The sequence below is a fragment of the Anopheles coluzzii genome, chromosome 3 (genome assembly GCF_943734685.1).
Source record: "Anopheles coluzzii chromosome 3, AcolN3, whole genome shotgun sequence".
Taxonomy (NCBI): Eukaryota; Metazoa; Arthropoda; class Insecta; order Diptera; family Culicidae; genus Anopheles; species Anopheles coluzzii.
In genome coordinates, this window is record NC_064671.1 from 49,197,494 (window position 1) to 49,219,931 (window position 22,438).

The 22,438-nt window shown below is 42.2% G+C and overlaps 1 protein-coding gene across 3 annotated transcripts in view; it reads right to left on the reverse strand.

Annotated features, from left to right (window-relative positions):
• Positions 1–22,438, reverse strand: part of LOC120954836 (protein gustavus) — a 111,784-nt gene that overhangs the window by 45,587 nt on the left and 43,759 nt on the right. For all 3 annotated transcript variants that reach the window (XM_049610514.1, XM_049610516.1, XM_049610515.1), the window contains exon 4: positions 15,947–16,043. The gene's annotated coding sequence lies outside the window, so the exon portion shown is untranslated. The remainder of the gene's footprint in view (positions 1–15,946; positions 16,044–22,438) is intronic.

Genomic DNA, 22,438 nt, shown 5'->3' on the forward strand with positions numbered 1-22,438 from the left:
CGTGGCTGTGGCTGATGGTTGATTAGCAATAATTTCATGATTACTCAACAAACTCCGGACGTATCCGGAGGCTTGCTAGCTTTAAGCTGGCATTGTTTTATGTTCACCACGAGTAAGAAACGGAATCTTGAGACAATCGAAACCAATAGAACGTTTGGCTTGATTTGTTTTGGAAACGGCACAAAAAGGCAGCTGGGCTTATTTCCTTATTCAGCAAAAAAAAAAAAACATCGCTTCTAGGCTTTCTGGTTGATTCTTTTTGCTCTACACCTAGAATCTAGTTTAACTGCCCTAGTCGGTCCTAGCTACGTCCGACTTCTTTCGACAATCGAGTGGTGGGAGCGATTTACACCTCTACCAGTTCTAATAAATTCATTAAAGTTTAAGGTCGAGCAAGAGTTGCATAAGACGCTCGTAACGACCGTTCTATACCGTTTTGATTCCGCTCCATTCTATTGCCTGTCGATCAACTTGTCGCTTTTGTAACATCTCAAAGCCAGCCTGCCAGCCAGCCCACCAGCTATCCTCATGCTAAGGTAATGCTGGTATGCTTGATGTTTTTGTTTTCCAAGCTGGTAATACCACCTCATCTCATGGGCTGTTGCAAGCAGCTAGGGAGAAGTAGGATATCCGATGTTGCAACATCAAACTCAATAGAACTATCTTAAAAAAGGTAAAGAGATCTCAGATATGGCAGTTATTTGACGGCATTCATTCGTTACTAGTATCAAATCTGTAATTTTAAAGGGTTTTCCTATGTTTTTCGATTTTGACAAGACTCTGGTTTAATATATAATAATTTCATTATTCAAACTTTCATATTGAAATTCTGTATTGATTGCAAAAATGTTACTCTCTAAATAATCATTTGTGAGCTTCTTTTCGAAACAAATTCAAAGGTCAGTGTTGGCGAACATATTTGTAGGTTAAAGGGAGCGTAAATTATCGCCATATAGCTGTCGAAATAATGCCAGTCGTCTAAGACAAAAATGCAGCCGATGATCTTGGCCATGTTGATGGCTTATAGAAATGGACCATTGTAGTACCACACCGGAGATTCCGTTTGATAAATTGTGTACTTTTTTCAAACCTCTCTAGTACACCCAATGCTAAGATAACATGAATATTTTTCGGCCCGTTTTTCACATTTTGCTTAGCAAGTTTCACATCGATTATTTTTTAAATCTTTTTCTTCTTCTATTCTTTGGTTTGTACGACACTGAAATAAGCGTAGTGTCCGATTTTGTTCATAAATCCCCAAGTGGGTGGATTGTTTTGTGCAACTTGGAACAAGTAACAGGGAAAAAACCAACATTCAATTCGTCATGGCTAACAGAGTGGCTAGCTGGGGCTTTTGTCGAAACTGTCAAGGTGAGCTCTACTTCACGCGGTGCCATTTGCAGCATTTTGTTTTATATGCGCTATTCAAATGTAAACGCAACAATATGTTTTTCTTGGGTTACCATGCAAGGCGCACGAGAAAATTCCTTCTCTACTCACAACGCAACAAATACGTTGCCATGAAAAACACTCAACACAGCGACGGAGATAGAACCCTTCAGATAGATTTGCGGAACCATTTCCAAAAGCTCACATGCGAGGCAACGCAGCTCAGGGACAGCGTGTCGCCGTTAGTACAATTCGTTGATTAGATAAAACATGCAGATAAACTATGTAGCACAACGCAAGAAGCAAGCGAGAGGATGGCGCGGAGGGGACGCAGCTGCCGAGGTTGAACGGCAAAGGTTATGTCCACTGGTTCGCAGCTTGTGGAGCAAAGCGGCGATGATCGAGGCAAGTGCAACAGTGGTACGATGTGCATAAACTCAATGCATAAGAAGGAGTGGGGGAAGGTGGGTGGGGGAGCAGCTATCGACACATCAAAACAACCGGAGCGGGTGTATGGGGGCGATGAGGCGCGGGAGTCTGTGAGTAACAGAATTAAGGAGGTCAATGTACAAAAGATTGCATAACGTGTATCGGCGCGAAGTGCACTTGGTGTGTGTAAGTTTGCAGTGTCACACTAGTCGCTACCGCCGTCGGGTGAAGTGTTTCATACCATTCTTGCCATTTCCGCCCCTCAAAAAAAAAACAACGACCACCCTATGCTATGCCATTGCCGCTATTGCTGCTCTAGGGCAGCCTCCATGCACTCCAGCGGACCGTAACACAACCATTTGTACCAGCCATTTGATTGGATAATTGAATGGAAGTGCATTTTACGCTTGCCGCCACCAGTTTGCATGCACACCAACCGATTAGCCCCGGCCAATGAAGTGACACTTTTTGTCTTCTCTTTGCTAGTAGTGCATGCGGAACCACACTCCTACGGCGTCGCCTTGGACGTGTTATCATCACCGAAAGGTACTTCAGATTCCCATGATTGATAATTATAAAATAAACATAAATTTCACACCGGTAAAAGAGGTACTCAATTGTGACTGGCTAGCTTATATGTTTGGAGGATGGTCGTACAGCAAACTGAGCATTTGCGTTTACTGTGTATTCAAAGCTTTGCTCAAACAAACCTTCATAACGTGCATCAACAGGAACTATGTCATTAGTCATACAGATGTACAACATTGCATTGTAAATGTTTTCAATAGAAGAAGTTGGTCAGATCGATAACGAGTCAATAAGTCGATCTTTATTCCTAAAAATTACTTTTGTTTTATCAATAAATTTGATGGAAGTCAAACGGACAAGCCATGTACATTTGACTGATTGGATACATTGCGCGTTTCACTAATGCTGTTGAATATCCCAAAGAGACATTGGATTTGAACAAATATTGACTCCCGTTTCCATGGGCCCAATAACTAGTGCCGGAGGGGCACTGGACTAGCGTCAGCTCAGTTCTGCCTCGGTCCTTCGATGTCAGTCACGGACAATTAAACGGTGTGGTTGCGTTCCGTCATTGTTGCAGAAGCGCGTCTGTACCACCCGTCACACGTGGCCGCAGCTACCTCCTTCAGCTGGGCTCTAGCGATCCCGGACGGGTAAATGTTGTTTCCTTCTTTGCCGCCTTTCTTGCGTTTTCCTTCCAGAGCCAACATTTGTTTTGGAACTGTTGCCTCAGAACGCGTTACTCATCGCACGCACCGTTTACGTTGATAGCCGTGGGAAAATTTGATTCCTTCGGCCGCTACAGTTCAGTGGACAAGTGGACTAGTGCGACGATGACGCCGCCGCCGACGACGACGACGACGACTGTGATAGGCGAAACCTTCTTAGAAGTAGCAGAAGTGAATGGAGGTTGAAGCTCTCCACGCAGCCACGATGACGGCAACGACGACTACGGCAGCAGCGGCAATGAACGTGAAGTGGAGAACAAAACGAGAACAAGATGTTTCAATGCGATGTGTGCGTATGGCACGCACCGATTCGCGCTGTGCAAAAGCGTTGGACTGACCCACACATATGAGCAGAAATTGCGTGATCGTGTAGGAAACCGCGCGCAGACGTGTCTCCGTCGTTACGATTAACATCCTCGGATCGGTAGCTTGCTCGAAGCGGTGTACCTGGCGTACGTTCGCGACGATGGCGGCGAATGAACGGCAGACCTTGAACTTTTGGAAAAAACAGCATAAAATCCTTCCCGTTGGCTCGATCTCTATTCATCACCGAGATTCGTCGAAGGGTACAGCAGCAGCCTCTAGCGTCGGCTGGTACCGGCTGTTGCTAGCCGTCCTGCCGCTATTTGTGGAAGTTCGGTTAGCGGAAGCTTTTTTAAGAGATTCCCCCACTAACACGCTAATCGCTTGCATCATTTGGGTTTGAATCAATGACCGCGTGTTTGAATTCATGCTCAAATGTTTAGCTAGGTGTCAGTGTACCATTTACGCCTTTTTCCAAGTTCTAAATAGGCCGCTAATAGAAGCTTTTTTTCTATAAATTTAAGAAAACTCAAAAAATTAAGGTTATCCATATGAATACAGAAGAAAGGATATCCATTTCACTGGTAGACTCTCATCAAGGGAAATCAAACTTGCACATCAGATCCTTTGTCGTGGTTGGTGCGCCTATCGTTTGCTTTCGCGAGATTGTCGCATTTTGGTGTCGGATGGTTTCTTAATTAAACCTCTTCCTCTCTCGGTCAAGCCCGAAAAAGCGTCAGAGGGAGTTGAAGCATAGAACCATTTCGTTTCGGCTTTTGACTTCATCACCTTGCAAGTCGCCAGGAAATGCTTGGGCCTGGAAAAATGAACGCAAGCTCAATCCACGTGGCCAGTCGGAACCGACACGTTCACGGGGTTTTACGCCATAGCGATCAAACCTTGGCAATGGAACTGCTCTTGAATGCTGCCTTGAGAGCAGAAGATTCTTGATCCGTGGAAATGAACGGAAGCCGGGGTTATCTGGGTTCAGGGTTGCAAAGTGGCCGAGTGGAAAGAGAATTATAAATGCAAAAGTACAGCACGAACAAAATTTTGTAAATTAATTTCAAAGCTTTCAAACGAGGTAAGCTCATAAATTTTCACGTTCACGATGCCTTTCCATCCAAATTTGCACTGGTTTTTCGTTGCGCTGTTTTACGTAGAAAAACAAAAGAAAATTTGGTGTAGAATATATGATACTCTTAAAGTGCACATAGTGCCTAGTGCTATGTCTGTTGACCATTGTGTAATGTTCGCTTCTCGGTAAAAATGGGTGTGATAGTCATAATGTTAATGTATCCTTGTGTACGTCCCTGGACCCTGCGTTACAAGGGAATACAGTTTGTTTTTCAAACCCAAACTGTCCTTTCCATAACTTTATATCCAACGCAATACGCATGTGTCGGCACAGGCACTGTATAAAAGAACCTTTTCTTGTCCTTTAGCGGCATGGAAACTTTGTGTGATTGATTGTGCAGAAAAGGTGGGTGCGTTCTAATTAGAACCGTGGCGCGGATGGCGACGGTCAAGTTACTAATGCGCCACACCTCCACCACAACTGTGTTGCTGCGGTGCATAGGCCACCACGCCAACTGGTGACCACGTGTCGAGCCGCGCCCACCAATCTGACGAACCATATGTGTGGTGGAGCTGACGACGGTAGAAAGCAACAAAAACCAATATTATGGCGCACTACTGTTTGCCACACTCACAAGCACGTCAGTAGTGTACGCTCCTAAGCCATTAGAGGTTCTATTTATCAAATCTAAACACAGCCATTCGGAAGGACTAGGGAAATAAAATGGAATACCGAACACATCTAGATGCCGTCATGGTCGTTGATAGGCTCATGCAGACCAGACCGATCAAACCTCCGAGTCACGTCACGTTCACAAGTCACTCGCCCGTAGCCGTTGCCGGTTAATGTACTGCGGTATCGCTATCTGAGTGCGATCGTACTGCGACCGGTCATAATTTCGCACGAGTATGCGCGGCATGCGTTGCTATTGATAATAGCCGCGTGTGTTTGTTACTACCAAGAAGCAGCCATGGGATCGCACACTAGAACTGGTTTCCTTTGTGTCATGTCTGCTGTACTGCTTCGTGCGTCTTGGACGCCTCGTGGGGCACCAGCAGCTGCGGGGTCTACCTTAACTCGAACACACCACCAGCCACATGCAGCTTCCTTTGTGCCTTTCCACAACGGTTTACAAACTGGCGTCCAGTTGTGGTGAAGTGGAAGGGATGCCGATCGGTTCACTGGCAACCTTGTAACCTTGAAATACATCTAGTGTTAGCCGCCTTCTTAGAGGACGGTCCGGGGGTCTATTTAGTTTCCGTGACGTCAGCCCTCGTGAACTAGCGGCTGGGTGAAGGCGTAGCAGTTGCGGCATTATGTCATTAATGCAGCATGAGAGTAGGAGCAACTCAAACCTATCGGTGACACGAAAATTTCCACGCTTTTAAATACACTCACAATGTGACTACTGCGAGCTGGTGAACGGATGTGTAACGGTTTAAAGACTTCCTACGTGTGGCTTTACGACGCACGGAGCACCAAGAGCGAAGCCACGGCGAAGTTCAACACGCTGGAGAAAGGCAATGACCTTCGAGTGGAGGCTTCATTAAGTGGTACACATCGAGTGGGGTGGTGTACCCTTTGGCCCCATGCTTCGACAGAGACGGGCAATCAGCTACAGCGAGTCGTAACCGCCGCGAGGGATCGATAGATCATTGGGTCTAATTTTGGTATACAGCATCGTGACGATCATCGCTTCCTGAGCTTGATGGTGTGGCATCTCCAACCACAAGATCGAATTCTATGCCTCACTGTGCCTTTAGACCTCAAAGTCTGCTCTTAAATTTGGATGCCTTCCTGCCGGCCAATCCCATTCTATGCGTGATTATATTTCGCTGAGTAAATGAACGCACGACTCAGACGGTGCTGCGATTTAAGGCATAGAGCGTAGCAAAGCGGACTCCGCGAAGCTATGCTTCAATCGTTTTGCTAGAAGTAGAAGAGCCTTCCGTTTCTTCTTCCTTATGTTGGCCAATCGTCGATTTCGATCGCAACTTCGAAGCGAGTGCTTACGATGAAGCTCTTGCCTCTGCCGACAGCCGTTGAAGGTTACTTTAGTTTAATGACATTTTTTATATGAGCGCATGTTTTCATAACATTGACCTTCAATCGATGCGGTGGTACACCGTATTGAGGCTGTGTTGCGTACCTTATTTTTAGCACGAGCAGCACCAACAAGCGCAAAAAACACATACAGGATTATGCTCGTAGCGTGATAGTGTGGACCAAAACCTAAGAACGACATCATGAATTTCCATTCTTGCCAAAGCTTGCGATTCCTACATTGCGCTACCCCAGTTTATGTAAAAAAGTAAATTATGCCACTTCTGTTACGCTTCACCAGAATAGAGTGTTTGATTTACTATATGCAACAACTCAAAATAAAAATATTACACTATTTTTCTATACACAGCTTTGTTCACTAACATAACATGTGTACCTTTGCTATTCGTCTGCTGCGATTGTCATTTTATATATGATTTTATTTCTTATAGAGCTTTTCAGCTTCATTGGCCTCTCATTGGAAACGCTTTTTCTTTTATCCAGAATGAAAAGATTAACCGGTTCCGTGGTACAGTCGCCAATGCTAGCCAAGAGTTTAAATCTCGAATATATCAAGCTACAGGTTTGCAAACCTAGATCTACTTATCGAGATTGTGTGCAGTTTAGTGCAGTTTGAAAAGAAATACGAACGCAATCAAAACATTTTAAAAGTATTCCGTATCACTTTCTAATCGAATATGCTATTAAGTACATCAATAATATAAAAAACGAACACTATCGTAACAAAAGTGAAGAACATTCCTCAACGACAGCCATTTGCTGAGGCACACACCCTTGATGTTGTAATCCCAAAGGGTGCCATCGACCTTAACCGGAAGATCAACGGGTCACATGGCAAATCAGAATGCGTCACCCTACGCTTTCCTCATGCATGTCCCGCAAAGCGTAAATGTTCCCCTCGTGCAATGCTCCCCACTTGATGGAAATCGGGGAATTCTAACTGTTTCTTCTGCAAATAATACTACAACACAAATCTTACGAACGTTTGCGGAGCTCCCGAGCGAGGATCACAAAATATGATCGCTCCGAAAGCGTTGCGCGTGGCTAACCTGCAGCGAGGTTGATTGGGAGTTGAATTGTGGGAGTAAATATCAAACTGTGGGAATTTTCAGCTCAACCTCATTTCGTCTCTCTTTTAACTCACGGCCAGTGCAGTTACAAACGTGCTTGCTCATTTCTTCCCCCCATCAGCACAACCAGTCCACTGAGGATAGTTGCTCTAGTATTTCTGGGCGATACGTCGCGCTTCTTCTGCGTAATAAGCGTATTTCAAGAGAGTATTATAAAGCAAATGGCATGATTTAGGGATTTGTAATTTGTATTAGATTTGTATGCCATGCTATACTAATCTATTGTGGTATTGAAACCACAATAGATGGTATACCAATCTGAATCACAAAGTTTAGAATAAAATAGAGTGGAGTTTTGGTTCGTTGCCTTTTGTAACACTCAACATATCCATCGGCTTCGTGTTGAAGTTGGGAGTTGCTGGTCCATGCTACGCGTATTTATAGGCAAATTGAAAATGGTCACATTTCCTGCAAGTATTGGGTATCGGGTATGGTAGAGAACGACTCACATGGTAGTGGTCTATGCTGTTCGGTCTATAACCATTTATATGGCGGTAAAACCAAAAAGCAAGAAATAAACAAATCATCACCGTTACTGCATAACAACATACGAACAACATTCGTATTCTGTCTTCTACAATATCATCACAAAAATGGTGGAGGCATAAAGCTTTGTAATCGACTATCGGAATTCACTCCTTCTTGTTTGCACGGTGTGATCCTCTCTATCACTGAGAAACGGGCATGTTAATCAAACTAAGACAGCCACACTTAATTGAGATATGATGGACTAACCAGGCCTATTTCTAGGCCTATTTTAGTTGTTTGTACTTTTGGTTTGACACTCCCTTGCGTATGTTTTTATAGTCGTTTTACTCCTTGGCTGGTAGAAAGATATTTTCATCAGATATTCAATGTTACCCTACTGTAGGTGGTGTGTACAATATGAATTGGTCAAATGAATATGACTCGCAGAGTATTATTCATACATATCTTATATCATTCCTAGGTTAATCGTAAATTACCTTACTAACTATTGAAGTTTTCATTCCGTCTAGCTATTTTTAGCTCTTCATCATGGCTTTGCTCACCTCACTACAATAAATCACTTCTAAAGCAGGAACATGAAACATCTGCAGATATAGATACAGTCTGGTTGTAGTCCAGTGACTAGTAGAAATAGTCACGGTTATGTGCGATTTCTCGCCACTACAAAACGGCATTAGTGAATGGTTAAGCAATTGGCTGGGTATCGACCAATCGATAAACGGAAAGGTTCAATGCGATCACAACGTAGACTAACCAGTTAGACCGGAATTACCTTCAGAGCAAAAAAAAATCGGAGTCCAAATAAATCCATTCACTACATTGGAGGTGACATTATCAACGCTCGACAGACAACAATCTCCATTCGCCATGCTGATATCAATTTAAAGCTAACCGGATGGCGCATAGAATGTTTCTAAATCGGAAAAAGGAAGGGTATCATTGAAAACAAAACAAAAAATGTCACCTTCTAGTTTAAGCTATTTTGGTACAGACACGAAGCCGATCCCTCAAGATTTAGGTATCATTCCAAGCAACTAAACCTATGGAAACTCTTTTAAATCCTGAATGGCAATATTTTACATTTTTAATATCAACTCACTTGTAACTGCCCAGAACGAACAACGGGTCTTTTTGTGCGTTTAATTTCGATTTGACAATCAACCATTAAACTACCGGCGTAGAACGATTTTCAGACACTTACTCAACCGGCATCTCCCGGATGGAGTGGGTGGTTGGGTCAGTTAAGAAATGATGACAGCGAGGTAAGAAAAAAAGCTAGATCAATCCGTGAACACGTTTCTAGCGCAATATTCGTCTCATGACTGAACGCTGAGGCTAACCACCCTCGCGCGAACGACCCTTGAGAGAAAGTCACCGGAGCGAGAAGAAAATTCTTTTCTTCTGCCCGAATGTACAACCCATCCACTGACTCGCCTCTGCTTCTCCCGGTCTGGCAGAAGGGGCTTATTTTCTTGGGCACTGCAGACGATCTCATCTCAATTGGCTGGCATTGAAAGGGCACATGGACTGGAAAACTCACACAATTTTCATTTCAATAGACGAAAAACCGTTCGTTTTCCACCGTTGCTGGTGGGCATTTGGTGCTAGTACCGCTTTCAGGACCCACGCCATCACCCGCTGTCGGCGGTGCTGTTGCAGAGTAGTAGAAGCTTCTATTGCTGCTCCACTATCAGCCTCATATCTACAGGCAACCCTGCGACCGTTCGCCATGGGAAATGAGCATCGGTGGCGCGTGAGCCACTTATTGTTGAGATTCTCGCGGAAGTTACGGTCACGGATGGCGCTTCGTGAGATTTCTTTGCCCGATGGTGGTGAAACTGGCAAGGGTACGAGATGGCTGGGGATAGGCAAACCCGGTCATTATCATTATCATTACGAGTTGCAAATCTATGAAGTACGCACGGGTTCTACCAAACACGACATAACATTGGATTAACTGCAATCAATGGATAGAATGATGGTGTTACAGCTGTAAAAAAGGCTTGCTCAATGTAAGGATGATTCAAACACATGAACAATTTGTCAACGCGATAAGAAGTATAATTTTAACCCTTAAATATATGTATCGTTTATATAGAATAATCGTTATAATTTAACCGCTTATAATAACACCGTAACAATAGAATGAAAAATGATAACTGCAGTAAAATTGAATTGTTCAGGTAGAACCAATTTATACCAAAGCGAGCTAAGACAAACAGGAAAATAGTTTCTCCAATTAAAATGTACTGTTTGACTAAAGTTATTTCAACGCTTTCATGCCAATGGTTTCTATTATTGAATCACAATCTCCCCACGATGTAACATTTCGTTCTTTTAAAGTGGGCATACTCCGTCCGTCATACGGATCTTGCACCCATAGAATTCTCCTGACGATCAACCTTGGCAATGTGATCATATTACGTCTGTATTTCCGCTCGTTGTGTTTGGAGGTAATTTCGCATATGACTACCGTTCACATTTTCCACATCACATCACCTGCTGTAGCTTCATCCACCAGCCAGCATTCACAGCTCGATCCCGCTCAGCTGCTCAGGGTGCATAAACGCATCGTCATTTACGTTCAGTTGCATAACAATTTACTGACCACATGGCCGTTCAAACTATGCACACACGCACATGTACGTTTTAAGCGACGTCCGCGAAACGATGGTGCGGCACGCGGTGATCATGCAAAAATGTATCTGCTATCTACCACCATCTGGCATACTTCTCTCTCCAGCATGCTGAGAGAACATCAGTCATCCGCCGAATTCATGGTCATATTTCAGTACTGGTCATATTGTAGCAATGGTCTTATACGGCAGTACGAGCTGGTTAATGTGGCTTATCTGGTTGGTAATGAGAGGACCTGATAGTAATACCCATATTGATGTTGCGTAGAGCACTCACGTGACAACATTATTATTTCAAGCACCTTGCTCAGTTCCTTCGCATGCCTTCGCACTGACTCTGACAAGATCATGGATCGTAAGATAGGTCAGTTACTTTCAAAGAAACGGTTACAGATGTAGATCACACTCTTCAGGATGACACAAAGCGGCCATGATGCTTAAATTGGGATAATGTTTGAATTAATATTGTGTTTAAGGTGAGGTATTTGAATATTTTTAATCTATGACCCATTTAACAAACCCTCAAAGCATTCCGATGCAGTTTGGTGAATAATTTAGGCATTGAGCTATTGAAGTACTCTCACTATCCAAAATCAACTCTCATCTCGTATTCAACGAACCGAAGATATAAAATGGACCAGGGTTTGTTACCCGTTTGCAATGCTTCGACGAGCGGTACTGCATTCTAATTGAAATTCAATCGCTGTTGAAATGCGCTGATGCAGATCATCGATTTTTAGGAACAGCACACTCCTTATTCCTTGCATTTGTGTACCATGTGCAATGACAGCGACGAGGTATGAATTGAGCAAATATATAGATGCCACACCACGCCATAACATTCGATGTTTCCTACGACTGAAATCGTTAATTATGAAGCGAAGGTACCATGTTCAGCTATTGATGTTAACGGCGGTTAATAGCAAAGCATACGCAACGACTCTCGAGCTATATTAAAATGCCTTTTACATTCGTTTGATTGCGATTTGTTTAAACGCTGTAAGATTTTTTATATTGCGTTATTCGAATAACATTTTTCAGAAAAATAATAACAAATAAATGGTTGGCTAGTGTAATTGTGAACATATTTCAATAAATTAAAGAATAAATTTATACATTAAAACTACAATCAAAACAATAATCTCCCGGTAAACTCTTCCTAATGCTCACACTTCCACGAGATAACATCTCAAATATTCTCTCGCATCGTGAAACACGAACAAAATCATTGCGAAAGTAGCGCTTGCGCACCAAGCCTGTTTTGATTGAACTTAGATGAACTTACGCTGGAACCCTATCTAAAGATATAATTCCAAAATTTTCTAAGTTTTCAACATCATTTTACAATTACATCGATGTTTTTAGTAAACAAACTTCTTTAAAATAACGCAATGAAGACAAAACACCAAAAACATTTTACCATTTTCTGACCAAAATATTCAAATAAATCATGATTTCCTCATTCTCTCTCGTTTCGCTTCCAGCAACGTGTATCGTTCTATCTAGCTCACATCTTACGCACATCGCTTCGCACTGCAGCCAGCAGTCAAAGGCGCCGTGGAAAATCGATCGAGCGAATACATAGCGAATGAAACACGTGGTTTCTATTTTTGCACAGACGCAGCTCTCATCAACTCCAAACAGCGCTCGCGCTCTCTTGCTCTTTTGTCGCACGAGGCGCCCATTGCTTATGTTCCGTCTCACGTATGCAAGTAGAGCTATATGCTAACGCTCATCAACCCCTATGCCACAAACGAGTGTGCTTCTAGTTCTCGACGGCGTGTGTGCGGACATATCCGCGATTTCCTTGCCTTTTTGTTCCGGATCGTATCGCAGACAACAAAGGGAAAACTTCGGTATTGCACCAGGTGACTCTAGGTGTTGCCAAACAAAGATGATCCACAAAGAAGAAGCACATAGAACGCAGCGTTAAAAGTGTACGATGTTGGCGGATGTTTTTCTTGCACCAAACCATGTTATCGCGCGACTCTAAACAACTACGAAGTATACCATTTTTTATGTTCCTCGACTACGCATAGTTTCAATGAAAATGTTTATTGATCAAAACAACTGCAGCCAAACGACCGCAAACAAACAAACATTTTATAGATGTCACAAAGTATGATCTGCCAACATCGATTCGTACGACATACGTTCAGTTCAAACCGCGAGGCGCTGGAAATCGCTCGGTTTAAAATTGTTCCAACCCATGTAACCGCAAATCTCAAACGAGTTTTAATTGCCGTTTGAACATTGGTGAATAAACGAATCGCTACACTAACCTGTCATTATTGATGGCATCCACAGATCTCGTTGACGGTGTCAGCCTTGGTGGGAACGGTGATGCAAACCGCGACCGTACTGATGTTCCTGAGCACGCGGTGCGGTTTGCAGCACAAGGTAGATGCTGAGGGGCAGACAACGGCATTAGCAACGGCACGTAGACAAACAGGAACGGTGTTAAAGGATTGTTGTTGCCAATCGACGACCTCATACATTTTGTCTTGTTGATCGATTCTGGCAGCGCAGTCCCCCCATTCGGTAAAGTGTGTGACACCGCTGATGCGGGCGATAATTGGCCCGCGCGATATTGACTATGACGCGAGGTGGACTGTGCTGTATGTAAGGGCCGTTTATTTCGATTCGCCAGATCGAAATGGATGAAAGGATGAAAGTATCGCCCATCACTGACATTACAAAGCAATTGATAGAATGCATGGAAAAGAGCATTCTGGAGGGCACTGGAAGTCGAAGCTCGTCTAGTGGTACGCGTATCAGTGCAATTCTGCCACCAGCGATCACCGTGGCGATCACTTGCTTCCCACATTCGATACCAATTGTACAAAAGCTGAGCCTGGATGGTATCAATCAAGCATTGCTGTTCTTCGCGATGCATACGTTGCGTGTTACTGATCCAGTGTCCGTCATAGTTGGGCAGTTGGTTGTTCCCACTTAACCACTGATATTTCGGATCCTGATGGTTGATCGATCGCTCTGTAGCACTATTCCTAACAGCAGTCACTAACCCAGCCGGGTAGTGCTGCCATGTTATCACACCGGTTCCGTTTCGGCTCGTTGAGTGCGGCACTGACCGCGAAGAGCGCGACATTAATGCAGGCGACCGTACTTGCTGTTGGTGCTGATGCTCCCGCTGCAAGTACAGCAGCAAAGTTTGCAGCTGCTCTACACGCGTTATTTCATTGTACAGCAACGAAGCATCGCTGATAAAACTGTTGGGCTGATAAAAGCGTTGCTGTCTCGTGTAAAACGTGCTCGTCGCCGGATATCCATGCAAGGAGGCTTGAAGCAAGGAACGCTTATCGCACACGTGCCTGACGCGAGGTTGTATTGATTCGTTAATGTTTTTAACCATCCCGGTTGTTTTTGCCGTGAAATTAGCCATTGTTTCGGTTGGCGACAATTGACGAGATATATTAAACTGCAAAGCACAACACACTAGCCGGAAAGGACGCGCGTCGATACTATACTTGTACCAAAGTATCCTAAAAGATTCTGAACAAAAAATGACCGATTCAGTCTTTTACTCTCCACTACCGAAAGCGATGCAAAACACTGCTTTCGCGAACACGGTTCGTGTTGGATTCAAGGATACTGTCGTCTGTGTTGCTGCCGGTACCTACCAAGTGGCATCGTAGCATTCCTACCCAAACCGCCCAGCCATGTGTTCTTCTCTAAGTTCCACCAAACCCATCCCTGGCGTGCTGGCCAACGTCAACATTGCCATCAGTATCATCCACTTCGTTCACCGCCGTCATCGTTGTCGGTCGTTTTTTCGGTGTGCATGCGATCTGTTCGTACACGGAAAAAATACTAATAACAATAATAACGGAAGAGCTTCTCCAGACCCAGACGACGTCATTGCCACCGTACCAAATGGACGTTGCTCCTCTGTTCCCAACGTTTTGTTCATTTTTCATATTGCATGCAGCGCGTGTCCTAGCTGCTAAGGCAAAACTTGCACAGCTGAAATGCTCACAGGATCGATGGTGTTTTTACCGCCAGTCGGTGTCGTGCCGAACAGTGAGAGTACATTTCTTTGGTTGCTCTTAGTAGCGGGAGAAGAGAATAAGGAGCATTCATCTCCTTTTTTCTATCAGGTGTAGTGTACGTGCAATATCAACAAAAGAATGCAATGCTACTGGAATGTTTTGTTACTCGGGCAGGTACTCATATACTCATTTCAGATAGCAAATAACAATTCCTTAATCATGCAAATATCATGAGAAATGCATTGAAAACTTCGTAAAAAAACATTTTATTAGAATGCCAGTCATTACAAAAGTAAACGTTTCGCATACGTTTCGCTATATTTAAGAAAATACTTTCTCAGTATTTTCATCTCCTGAGATTTTGTGAGGCACCGGATCCATTCATTAGTAAATCCCGAGGGGTAATAAGTGATATTTCTTTAATCACTAGAGCACACCTAAAGAATTACACAAAAACGAACGTTTCTACAGATAGTGAGAAATGAAGAGAAAACGAAAACTAGAGAGACAGACAGACAGAGAGAGAGAGAGAGAGAGGGAGAGAGAGAGAGAGAGAGAGAGAGAGACACGGACATGGTTGATTAACCATCTCCTACTACCTTGCCAGTACAGCAGTGTGAAGAAAACGTTAGATGTGACTGGCAAAAGTTTTATCACCAATGGACATACGAAGCGAACAATGCAAAACCACGGAAACGGTTCATATCATTTTCTCCTTTCTCTTGGCCCATGTACGACGGGTTCTCTGTTTATCTGGGGGAAGATTTTCTACTCGCTTGTGATGGTGCCATTTTCTTCAGTTTCTCGACACCTAAGCCAGACACTAAACATACCAGATACTTTAGCTTATGTATGATACGCTATGTATATTGTCTTCTTTGCATCTTCAGGCAAAATTGTTCCTTCTCGCTTGCAATGCTGAAGGTCGTTGAATCGGAGAATCGATCGAGGTTAATGTCAGTTCAGGATACATGTCTAGCATGGTTTGGGTTTCGATCCTTTTTTTTTCATATATTTGATAAAACTCTCAGACAGCTTACTAGACAGTCTTCCACTTTCCAACAGACAACAAAGCACAGATGTTAATCACAAGTATCGTAGATCTTCCTAATTGTAATCAATCATGTTTTGCTTTGCTGGAATATAAATTCAACTAACTTACCTTTTAAATTTGTTTTCTTCCTTCGGGCATAAATTGTTTTGTTGAAAGACGGAAGTTAATAGCTATCATCTCTCGTATGACACTCATAAAATATTATCTGGAATACAAATTAAGCAGGAGTAAATTTAATACGTTAGTAAAATAATCAATGTTTTATGCGGTAATATATTACTAGTATCATTATTTTTACTAGAAGTGTGTTGTCTTTATAAATAATTTTGCTTCATTTATTATCATGTAGAGATGCAACTCGTACGACTTAACAACATGCCCGTCATGGGTTCAAGTCCCGAATAGACCGTGCCCCCATACGTAGGACTGACTATCCTGCTATGATAACAATAAGTCACTGAAAGCCAAACTCACTTCACTAGTGGGTACAGGGCAGGCCTTGACCGACAACGGTTGTTGCGCCAATGAAGAAGAAGAAGAGATGCAAAGGATATTGTATCATTCAATATCTTGAATATCTTATTACTGATTAAAGGAATAGGAAAGATAATCATGCAAAAGAAATGTCGCCAGCATCAAACACTTTTATTTACAAGTTTTTACAAGTTCTTTTTAATGTATAGAAGCTTTCATCAACATATAGCCTCCACACCAAATGAACATAACTTCCAAAAAACAGTCTTTTTCCCTTGGTACTACTAGGAACCAGGAATGGAATGTAACCAGTTCTTATTTATTTATCGCAAGTAACCTAGCAAAACGGTTCACCTGCATCAACATAGAAACAAATCAGAAGAAACTTGTTAAATGTTTTCGGAAATAATAGTACTAACCCCTCACAGCAACATGGTAACCTGGATTGCAGGTGTTTTCGTTTCATTTTAGCAAATAAACACAATCGAACGCATTCAGTCGTGGCAATTTCCTGTGTGTACTACACACAAAAACAACCCTGCTACTCAAATTATCCACCATAAACGTAGCGACAATAATAACATCAGTAGCTAACGCTTTCAAACGAAATGCAAAATGCATTAACGTATCAGCATAAAACAATTATAAATGGTGCATTGCAAAATGGTGATACTACAGACAGGATGTGTTTTTCTACTTTCTCAACACTATACCTCGTCCGATTCCCGATCCCGGATGGTCTCTCACTATTGGCAGCGTTTAGCACAGGACCTCATGCCTTTGCTTTCCACAGCCCACAGACCGATCTTTGGTTTTGTGTTGCCGAAAAGGCTTTCAAACCCGTCCGCAGTGTCCTTTTCAGTGCTAATCAATGTTGCATAAAATGAAATAATGCCATCGTTACAATCCACTGATTTCCACGCACTCGTGAATTCGTTGTCCTTGCGGGGGTCCAAAATACCGTTCACCGTCGACGTCCCGCATCCCTTCCTCGCGCCCTTTCTGACTGCCACGCATCCGTCCCACATGGTAACTAAAATTATGGAGAAAGTATAGCTTTCCAGTCCAGCGCACTATTATCCTGCTCCACGGTTCGGCAATATTATCGTTTCCGTGTGCGGTACTCTGCTCGGCCCCTCGCACAATCATGCTTGCTGGGGTTAGAATAGTTATTTAGTACTACAAAACATCGTACTTCCCCTGATAGTGGTGCAGCCAAACAACAGCAGAAAAAGCCAAACAAAAAATAATAATAATCAACTGAAAAACGAACAGTGCTCATATTGTTTGACGCGTTTTCGCCATGACACCCGCATCATTCTTGCACGCACACACATCACCACTGTTGTGAAACGACATTTGTCCTACAAGCTGGTTATTAAATTGTACAGCAAGTTCTGAGCAAAAGGCTTATATCTGAATGGTTTCTCTACCAACGTTGCGTTTTATTCTATCCAACCAATGATACAATTCATGAAACACTATTCAAATTACTGACATGTTTTATAGGGATTCGCTTGTTGATGAATGGATTTGATATAACATACATGTCCTGTGTAGATATTGTCCCGGTGATCTTCGGCTAAAATAGAAAAGTCAATTTTAACACGGCCGGACTGGTTCGATTCTTATATAGACCGATGATTCTTGCAGCAGCGTCCGATTGCGTGCTAATAAGTTTGTTAAGTTTGTTTACGCCAAAAAGACGGAGCAGAACGTCCAACGTTATTTTAGCCAAGATTGTAATTTTAATAGACAAGCAATTAGTGAATTTCCTTTAAGACTAACCGTTTTGCTATCAGTAATACCCACCCAGATACTAAAAGCTACTAAAAGTGAAGGTGCATGCTACGGTTTTACAGCAGTTAAATTGATTACACAACATGTTTTATGGGTTTTTATTACCAATATTTTTATGTATTTGCAAGTTTGCTGTTTTGTTGCAGGCTGGAGGCGTCTGTGGACATTCTTGTATAATAAATATAATTTACTAATGACTGAATTTACATTCATGCGAACGCCAGTAAAAATGGATGCAAAACTAAGCCATGCATGTTTGTGTCGTGCCGCTAGCTATGGTGCATTGTGCCGCTGCAACAAGACGGCAATCGTGTCTCTTTATACACTGTATGAAATGTTCACCTTGACACACTTCGACGTCGCTGTCGCAAGATGCACGAGTAGAAAAAGTTCACAGGGTACCCTTGGTTGGTACGAGACCAACATTGACCCGGCCATTGGTAAATGGGGAAATGATGGCATTACGATGAAGTTTACGCCATTTCTTTTACACTCTGTACCGGGGGGCAAGACTACGATGCCAGAACAGCGACAGCGTAGACTTCCTTCCCTGCGCGGATCATTACTTTAGGCCGCAGGTCTTCTTCATGCTATTAATGTAATGCATGGGCAAGTAATGAACGGTGCATGGGAGTGTCTCGGCCTCTGACGCCGATACTCTATCCCTTGAACGTGATCTGTACGGCAAGACTCTCACTTGCATCATAAAAACAATACAAACCATCAGTATTGCCCTTGATCTCGCTGTGTCTGGTACATGTACCCCATATGCTCATCCAGTGAGGTTTTCAGTGATCAATTTTTTATAATTGGTTTATTTATTTCTATGTCTTAAAGTGTTATTTTAAGACATAGAAATAATAAAGTGTTATTTTAAGACATAGAGCTGGTCTCGTAGTACAGTCGTCAACTCGTACGACTGAACAACATGCCCGTCATGGGTTCAATCCCCAAATAGACCGCGCCGCCATACGTAGGACTGACTATCCTGCTATGGGGGGGGGAATCAATTTGTCACTGAAAGCCAAGCCTACAAGTGGGCACAGGCAGGCCTTTTGACCGACATCGGTTGTTGAGCCAAAGAAGAAGAAGAAGAAAGTGTTATTTTACCTGTTAACCATTAAAACTTATCAAATGTCAAGAACCTGTACTTACTACTGTTCTACCGTACAATTCAACAGATATTTACAGAAATAATCCTACCGTGTGGAGCTATGCCGTACACCCCAAGGTCTATAGGATATTCATGTGAAGAAAGTTCTCATTTCTAAGAAGGTCAACCCTTGTGGTAAGCGCTTGATTCGCCGGTGAAGGTCACTCTAGCTAGTTTTTGGGTCGTTTGACGTCATAAATGTTTATCGTTCACTTTCACCTGGAAACTGAGCGCGTAACAATATTGTTACACGTTACATTTAATCCTGCATTAATCGTCAATCCGGTTAGCATGTGGCTGAAGGACCCCAAGAACAGGGGCGCAAGCGACAAAAGTTTTCTCCATCTCGACATGAATTGTCGTTAGTAGGTAAATGAGCCACTGAATCTAATTAGCAACATGCCGGATAGGTTTACTTTAGCAGTCTAGAACCTTGTACCATTCGGCAGAATAACGACGATTGGTCATTTTCATAAACTCAAGGCAAATACTAGGTCGATTGGAAATGAGGAAATTTACTGAAGCACACTTCATTCGGACTGTTTGTAGTACCATGCGTTTATTTATATATTGCTTACATTCCAAACTGCAATTCAGGTCAATTCACGGAAAATCATTTCTAATCACAACCTTTCAATTCTGGTTGAAAATGACCTTAACTGTAATGACATGCATTCATCAACAAATTGTGGTGGAAACGATAAATGGTTAGCTTTTTCTTGGTTTAGATTGCATCAAATTTTATTGTCAAAGCTTCATTCAAAGCACTTTAAAATGCAAGCCACTTCAAATGTATAAAATATTTATCTGTCGATTGGTATACCGCAGTCTGCCTTTTACCTCCTATAGAAAAGCTAAAAGTTGAAATGCTGATAGTGGTCGATCCTTTCTGTATTCATAGGTGTTTAAAACGCTGAAAACTATTTCATACAAATTAGTTTTTGTTTTTACCAAGTACAGTAGTTGTAACCAAGCCAAAGTTTAGTAGGCTTTAAATGAAATGATAACCTATAGCTCAAATGATAATTTATAGGATCATTTGAGAACAGTATCAGTACTCAGCATTTGTATGCACAGCTGTACATAACTTACATTTCTTTATTTTTAAATTTCAATTCTTATAAATTTTTAAATAATTGAGTTTTCATCTCAGTAACTTGAATAACTTGTAAGTATTGCCGACATTACCTAACAGAAGTTTTTCGACAATTCGAGGTCAACTCTCGATTCCTTCGGGTCATTTCTACTTAAGTCGCAGTATCGCCACACGATCGGGGCGCGTTTGACATTGGAAACGGAAACAATCGATTAAGGGAACGAACCCAACCGACACGACCATGCTCTGTCTGTAACTCTGCATGGAAAGTCTTACGAACCAAAAGGAGCAATCTGGCCGTCAGCAAACACCGAAGAACTAGGGCATTTCATAACCTTTCCAACCCATCCAGCCCCATTATCGCCACCCACCAACCTTACTGAAGCACAACCATCCATCGACCAGTTGTCCCGAAGGGTTCGAATCTTACATGAAGCTTTAAACCAGGAAAACTGCGAGTGATTTCGTACTGTGGAGTCTGGCAAACGGCGTGTCCTTCCGATTCGATCCACACCACCAGAAGAAGGTTATCGTTCCGTTGGGAAACCGCTCGTCGATGACTGTTGCTGCAAAACCGTTGCTGGTGAATGGTTCACTAAGCATGGCCGGGGACCATGTTCGAGTAGGACTCACTATTTGCCAGGGAACGAGTACTATAATTACCTCTCTCCCGTGCTGACATTCGTTGGGCCCTTCGCATTTATTCGTGAAGAGAAAAGATCAATAATGTCCTCGACGACAACTCAGAATCCGAAAGTATAGCGATTAATCATTGTAAACCAAGGTTTTGCACTGATTTTACAGTAGTTTTTAGTACAGGAACGAACGTTTAATACGTTACTTCCTGTGCTACCATAGGTGTTGCTGAGTGGCACAACGAATCGTGGGTGTAGCAGACTATAAAACACTTTTTTAAGACGATATTTAAGGTGCGACAGCAGATTATTGCGTTCGATAGTTTTTGGTGATGCAATCGAATGATGCTTTTTATCATGCATATAATATTTCTTCTGTTAAAAAAAAGCATATCTAATTTTATTCCAGTTCTTGCGTTCTGTTTATTAAACATACAACAAAAAATACAAAAAACAATACATAAAAATATGGAAAATAAATGAAGCAGTCCGCTATTGGTGATGTGAAACATGATTGAAATGTCAAAATAATAGATATTAATAATGAGAAATTCATTCTCTTAAATCAGAGTACTATAGAATCTACATTGGTAGAATCTAAAGTGGACCTCAAGTGGCGTTAACAGAAGTGGTCCGCGAAAGAATTGATTTTTTAAAGGAAAATCTTATTACATATCATATTGGTATTGGGTAGGCTAGTGCAGCAGTTTGACAAAAAAATGCTCGCAGTCTTACAATTTTTAATATTTTCAAATTAAAGTTATGTTATTTTGGTTAAAAATTATCGTATTACGTTATACTATTTTTTATTTGCCGTTTAAAATGTATTTTGTAAAAATATTCGTGAAAATGCGAACTCTGTTTTTTCCCATTTTCGGCAGGCTGCGCTTCTACTATCTTCGTCTTCTTCTTCTGTGGCACAACAAGCGTTATCGGTCAAAGCCTGCCCGTACCCACTAGTGAACTGAGCTTGGCTTTCAGTGACATATTGTTACCATAGCAGGATAGCCAGTCCTACGTATGGGGGTTTGGTACGGAATATTCGGGGTTTGAACCCATGACGGGCATGTTGTTAAGTCGTACGAGTTGACGACTGTACCACCATACCGACCCAAATTAAATCAAAAGGTAGACAAACAAATTTAAAACAGTTTTACACTCTCACTTTCCTAAGATTGGAGTTGATAACCACTTGAATTATTATATTCCATGTTGTCCATTTTGGTCATTTGCAGGCAGTTTGATTGATGTGTCAAAAATCAACAATTACCGTGTACCTATTTTCGGCAGCAATAACAGTGAAAAAATAACTGGTTTATCGTGATTTTAAAATTCCAATTGGACTACAATAATTTGTACAACCATAGAATATTTCATAAAACCACTCGTTCATTGTTTTACTGCTCTGGTTCTCTTAATAACGATACCTACCGAACTATTGG